Below are 6000 nucleotides of genomic sequence, written 5' to 3'. Positions count from 1 at the left end.
ACTTACCCTGTCACCTAGGCTGGAACGTGGTGGCACCATCTCGGCTTACTGCAACCTCTACCTCCCAAGCTCAAGCGATTCTCCTGCCTCAGCCTTGTCAAGGACAATCCTTGACCTTTCTTGGCTTGTAGATGCATCACTCCAATCTCTGCTTCCTTCTTCAGGTGCCATTCTTCCTCTCTGTGTGTGTCTCTGTTTTCTTATAAGAAAACCAGTCTATGGCCGGGCGCGGTGGCTCAAGCCTGTAATCCCAGCACTTTGGGAGGCCGAGACGGGCGGATCACGAGGTCAGGAGATCGAGACCATCCTGGCAAACACGGTGAAACCCCGTCTCTACTAAAAAATACAAAAAAACTAGCCAGACGAGGTGGCAGGCGCCTGTAGTCCCAGCTACTTGGGAGGCTGAGACAGGAGAATGGCGTAAACCCGGGAGGCGGAGCTTGCAGTGAGCTGAGATCCGGCCACTGCACTCTAGCCTGGGTGACAGAGCGAGACTCCATCTCAAAAAAAAGAAAAAAAAAAGAAAAAAAGAAAACCAGTCATATTGGACTAAAGGCCCACCCTAATGACCCCATTTTAATTGCTTACGGTAGCCAAGAGGGCAAAAACCCTACTTCCACATAAACTGACATCCACAGGTATATGGGTTAGGACTTCAACATATATTAGGGGAGTCACAATTCCACTCATAACATGTAGAAAAGTTAAAAAAATATATATAATGAATATCCATAAAACCACCACTAGATTCAATAGTTGTTAACATTTTGCCACTTTTGCTTTTACTACCAATCTACTCTTTTACTGTTACTATCTCATCCCTACATACTTCTTAATGTGTCTCCTAAGATTAGTCTTTTACACATTACATTATCATACCTGTAAAATTAACAATTCCCTAGTATCCACTAGTAGAGAGTGGCAATAGATTGTATTATTACTCAAAATTATTCACTTTCCTCTTCTCTATGGGAAGATGACATACTCCTGCCCTGTAATCTTAGCACTTGGCCATATTGCTTCAGCAAACATACTGTGAGCAGCAAGATGCACACTGTGCCGTGTAGAAGCTTTTCTAATCATTTCCTGGGTTTTTGAATAAGACACAGGGATCAAGACAGCTATCAGGAATATACCCATAGTCAACTGGCAGTACAAGTGACTTGAACGGGAAATAAACTTTTGTTTTACAAGCCACTAAAACCTAGGGTTGTTTGTAATTGCAGATTTCTCCAGTGAATTTAGAGCTGTTTTTAATGGTTTTTAGGCCAGTATCCAGTCAAGAGTTTTGCATTGTATTTGGTTGTTATGTCTCTTAAATCTCTTATTCTGGAACAATCCCCACTTACCTTTTCTTTCTTTCTTTTTTTTTTTTGTGTGTGTAGGGGGAGACAGTCTTGCTCTCTTGGCCAGGCTGGAGTGCAGTGGCACAATCTTGGCTTGCTGCAAACTCTGCCTCCCAGGTTCAAGCAATTCTGCTCCCTTAGCCTCTTGAGTAGCTGGGATTACAGACATGAGCCACCATGCTGGCTAATTTTTATATTTTTAGTGGAGACAGGGTTTCCCCATGATGGCCAGGCTCGTCTCCAACTCCTGACCTCAAGTGATCCGCCCGACTTGGCCTCTCGAAGTGCTAGGATTACAGACGTGAGTCACCGTGCCAAGCCCTCCACTTACCTTTTCTTTCCTTCCTTGTTTCTCCTCCTTTTTCATTTTCTTCTTCTTTTTCTCCTAGGACATATGTTCAAATATATTGTTCTTCTTGATAAAATTTACTCCTTGAAGAAGCCAAGACAGTGATCTTACATAATATCCCGCATTCTGAATATGTCTGATTATGTTCTTTTGGTGTGTGTTTTTTGTTTTGTTTTTTTAAGACGGAGTTTCACTCTTGTCACCCAGGCTAGAGTGCAATGGCGCTATCTTGTCTCACTGCAACCTCTGCCTCCCGGGTTCAAACGATTCTCCTGCCTCAGCCTCCCGAGTAGCTAAGATTACAGGCACCTGCCACCACTCCCAGCTAATTTTCGTATTTTTAGTAGAGACGGGGTTTCACCACGTTGGCCAGGCTGGTCTTGAACTCCTGACCTCAGGTGATCCACCCACCTTCGCCTCCCAACGTGCTGGGATTACAGGCATGAAACACTGTGCCTAGCCCTTTTGGTGTGTTTTAACATCTTCCTCTAAGCCAGTACTTCTTGATCTTGGTTGTATCTTGACATCACTTTGGGATCTTGAACAAACCACTAATGCCTAGATCCCCCCTGCAGAGTCCTAATTTAATTAGCTTGGGTGTAGCCTGGGAATGGGGAGCTTTAAAATGCCCTGAATTTATTTTAATGTGGGGAGAAGGTTGTGACTCATTGATCTAATGATCAGATCAGTCTTTTTTTTTTTTTTTTTTTTGAGGCGGAGTCTCGCTCTGTTGCCCGGACTGGAGTGCAGTGGCCGGATCTCAGCTCACTGCAAGCTCCGCCTCCCGGGTTCACGCCATTCTCCTGCCTCAGCCTCCCGAGTAGCTGGGACTACAGGCGCCCGCCATCTCGCCCGGCTAGTTTTTTTTTTGTATTTTTAGTAGAGACGGGGTTTCACCGTGTTAGCCAGGATGGTCTCGATCTCCTGACCTCGTGATCCGCCCGTCTCGGCCTCCCAAAGTGCTGGGATTACAGGCTTGAGCCACCGCGCCCGGCCGATCAGATCAGTCTTAACCCATGATTCTGTACCTGCCACACGGCAGGACATCAGGTGTTCTGCAGACTTAGGTTACATCACTGTTTGTGATACTAAATTTGACAACCAGCTTAAAGTAGTGACAGACCTCTCCTTGTAACTATATGTTTTTCTCTCTGTAAATTAGCAAATAATCTGTGGGGCAATGTCATAACATTTTGGGAATGTCCTGTTTCCCATAAATTTTTTAAGTGCTGCTTTTGGCATCCATTAGTGATCCTTGCTTGAATCAATTATTTCATAATATTTACAAAAAGCTGACTTTCTAAGTCTATCATTCTGCATTTTAAACTAGCCAGCATTCTTTTTTGTTTTCTTTTGTTTTTTGTTTGTTTTTGAGATGGAGTTTCACTCTTTCACCCAGGCTGGAGTGTAATGGCGGGATCTCAGCTCACTGCAATGTCCATCTCCCAGGTTCAAGTGATTCTCCTGCCTCAGCCTCCCAAGTAGCTGGGATTATAGGCGCCTGCCACCTCAACTGGCTAATTTTTGTATTTTTAGTAGAGACGAGGTTTTGCCATGTTGGCCAGGCTGATCTTTAACTCCTGATCTCAGGTGATCCACCTGCCTCAGCCTCCTGCCATCACACCCAGCTGCCAGTATGCTTATGTACAGAGTTTCCTTAATCAATTGAGGATTAACTATAATTCTCCATAAAAAGGAAAGGTAGGCCAAGCATGCTGGCTGGCCAGGCTTGGTGGCTCATGCCTGTAATCCCAGCACTTTGGGAGGCCAAGGCGGTTGAATCACTTTATGTCAGGAGTTTGAGATCAGCCTCACCAAAATGGTAAAACCCTTATCTTTACGAAAAACATACAAAAATTAGCCAGTTGTGGTGGAGAGGGCCTGTAATCCCAGCTACTCAGGAGGCTGAGGCAGGAGAATCACTTGAACCCAGGACACAGAGGTTGCAGTGAGCCAAGATTGTGCCACTACACTCCAGCCTGGGCAACTGAGCGAGACCCTGTCTGAAAAAGAAAAAAGGAAGGAAGGAAGGAAGGAAGGAAGGAAGGAAGGAAGGAAGGGAGGGAGGGAGGGAGGGAGGGAGGGACGGACGGAGGGAGGGAGGAAGGAAGGAAGGAAGAAGGGAGGGAGGGAGGGAGGAAGGGAGGAAGGGAGGGAAGGAAGGAAGGAAGGAAATTGCCTAATTCTTTCCCCTTACTCACCAGTTTTTACAATAAGAACTTAGTGTAATAATCATCTCCAATGGTGGCAAATGAGATTTTTTTTCTGAGTATTGTTATGGACTTGGCGGATTTTTATTTATCTGATGTACTGCAATCAATTGTAGTTACTATTTTTATCAATGCTCAAATTATCTCATATTTGGCCAGTGGGAACCCCTTCAAGCTGGCTCATCTTTTTTGAGATACACTAATTAGTCTGAGCATTTCCTTCCTTTCTGGGACAACACAATGTCCTAGGCTCGCCCAGAATTTTCTCTGCCACAATATGGAGGCAGCAATTTCTTCAAAGAGTTCATTTTTATTTTCATGGGGAATGGTAATTAGAAGTTAAGATCTGGATGCTTATTGCTTCTGAAGTGTCATTTCATCTCCACCCAGTGGACAGAGCTGGGAAATACACTTTATTTTTTTGAGACATTATCTGGATCCGTTGCCCAGGCTGGAGAGCAGCGATGAGATCTCAGCTCACTGCAACCTCTGCCTCCCTGGTTCAACCGATTCTCATGCCTCAGTCTCCCAAGCAGCTGGGATTTACAAGCATGCCCCACCATGCCAGGCTAATTTTTGTATTTTAAGCTCAGTCATAGTGTCACCACATTGGCCAGGGTGGTTTCAATTTCCTGGCCTCAAGCAATCTGTTGGCCTTGGCCTCCCAAAGTGCTGGGGTTACAGGTGTGAGCCACCGCACTGGACCTGGAAAATAGATTTTTAAAAATCATGAATTCAGGGCCGGGCACAGTGGCTCACACCTGTAATTCCAGCACTTTGGCATGTGGATAGCTTGAGCCTACAAGTCGAAGACTAGCCTGTCTTCGACTGTCAAAAACATGGAGAAACCCTGTTTTTTTCTTTTGCTTCTAAGGAGCAGAGAGTTTAATAGGCCAGAAGGAAGGGAGAAGATGGAAGAAGCTCCCCCATGCAGAGACACAGTGAAGGGACTCCAAAGCCAAAAGAGGATGTCCCCACCTGGCAGGGATACCAGCCAGGTATACATGCAGAGGCTGGAGGAGGTGGTGTTTGATTTGCATAGGGCTCAGGGGATTGGTTTGACTAGGCATGACATTCATGTAGCTTGTGAAAAAGTTGGCCCTCCCACGCTAGCCTTTTAATACGCAAATGTAGGGTGCCATGATGTTCTACACTCCTGGGGATATGTGGGGGCGGCCATGTTGCCAGGAACATGTGGGGAAAGGGCAGGAAGGCCACAGGAATCTCCATGTTTGGGTGGGCCCACTTCCTAATGGTCGGTATTTGCATATCAAAGGTTGCTTGGCTGGCTCTAAGAGGGGCTTACAAGAAACTTTTCCGGAGATGCTTTAAAAAACAAAAACTTCCCAAGGACTTCTCTTCCTACAACATTCCCCCTGTGGAGATGCCACACTAACTGCTGTTAGAGGGTTTTGGGTGAACATTCTTTCTGGCTACTTCCTGCTGAAAAGGGGAGTCAAATGGGGAACAGCAGCTAGCGCTCCTCCTGGGGTGGATCTAAGGGGCCTCTGAAGGATGGTATCTCCATGTGTGTTTCAGTTTACAGCACCATTTGGAGTTTCATTGCTTCTAGGTGAGAAGAAACAATTTGAGTTATAGTATTGAGTATATAGGCTCCAAATATCAATACAGACATATAGCAAGAGAGTGCTTAAAAAGGGGGTTAACCAATTCCATAAAGAAGACTGGAATTTATTAAACAGGGATTGTAGCCACTCGGAGCTGAAGCTGTCATTGTTCCTGAGCCTGTCAACAATTATGATTTGATTTTTCTTTTTTTTTTTCTGAGATGGAGTTTCACTCTTCTTACCCAGACTGGAGTGCATGATCTCAGCTCACTGCAACCTCCACCTCCTGGGTTCAAGCAATTCTCCTGCCTCAACCTTCTGAGTAGCTGGGATTACAGGTGCGTGCCATCATGCCCAGCTAATTTTTTGTACTTTTAGTGGAGATGGGGTTTTGCCATGTTGGTCAGGCTGGTCTCGAACTCCTGACCTCAGGTCATCTGCTTGCCTCAGCCTCCCAAAGTGCTGGGATTACAGACATGAGCCGCCATGCCTGGCTGATTTGACTTTTAAGTATCTGTAGATTTTCC

Source organism: Trachypithecus francoisi, unplaced genomic scaffold (assembly GCF_009764315.1).
Source record: "Trachypithecus francoisi isolate TF-2019V2 unplaced genomic scaffold, Tfra_2.0 Lachesis_group2, whole genome shotgun sequence".
Lineage (NCBI taxonomy): Eukaryota > Metazoa > Chordata > Mammalia > Primates > Cercopithecidae > Trachypithecus > Trachypithecus francoisi.
This window is presented reverse-complemented; position numbering follows the sequence as displayed.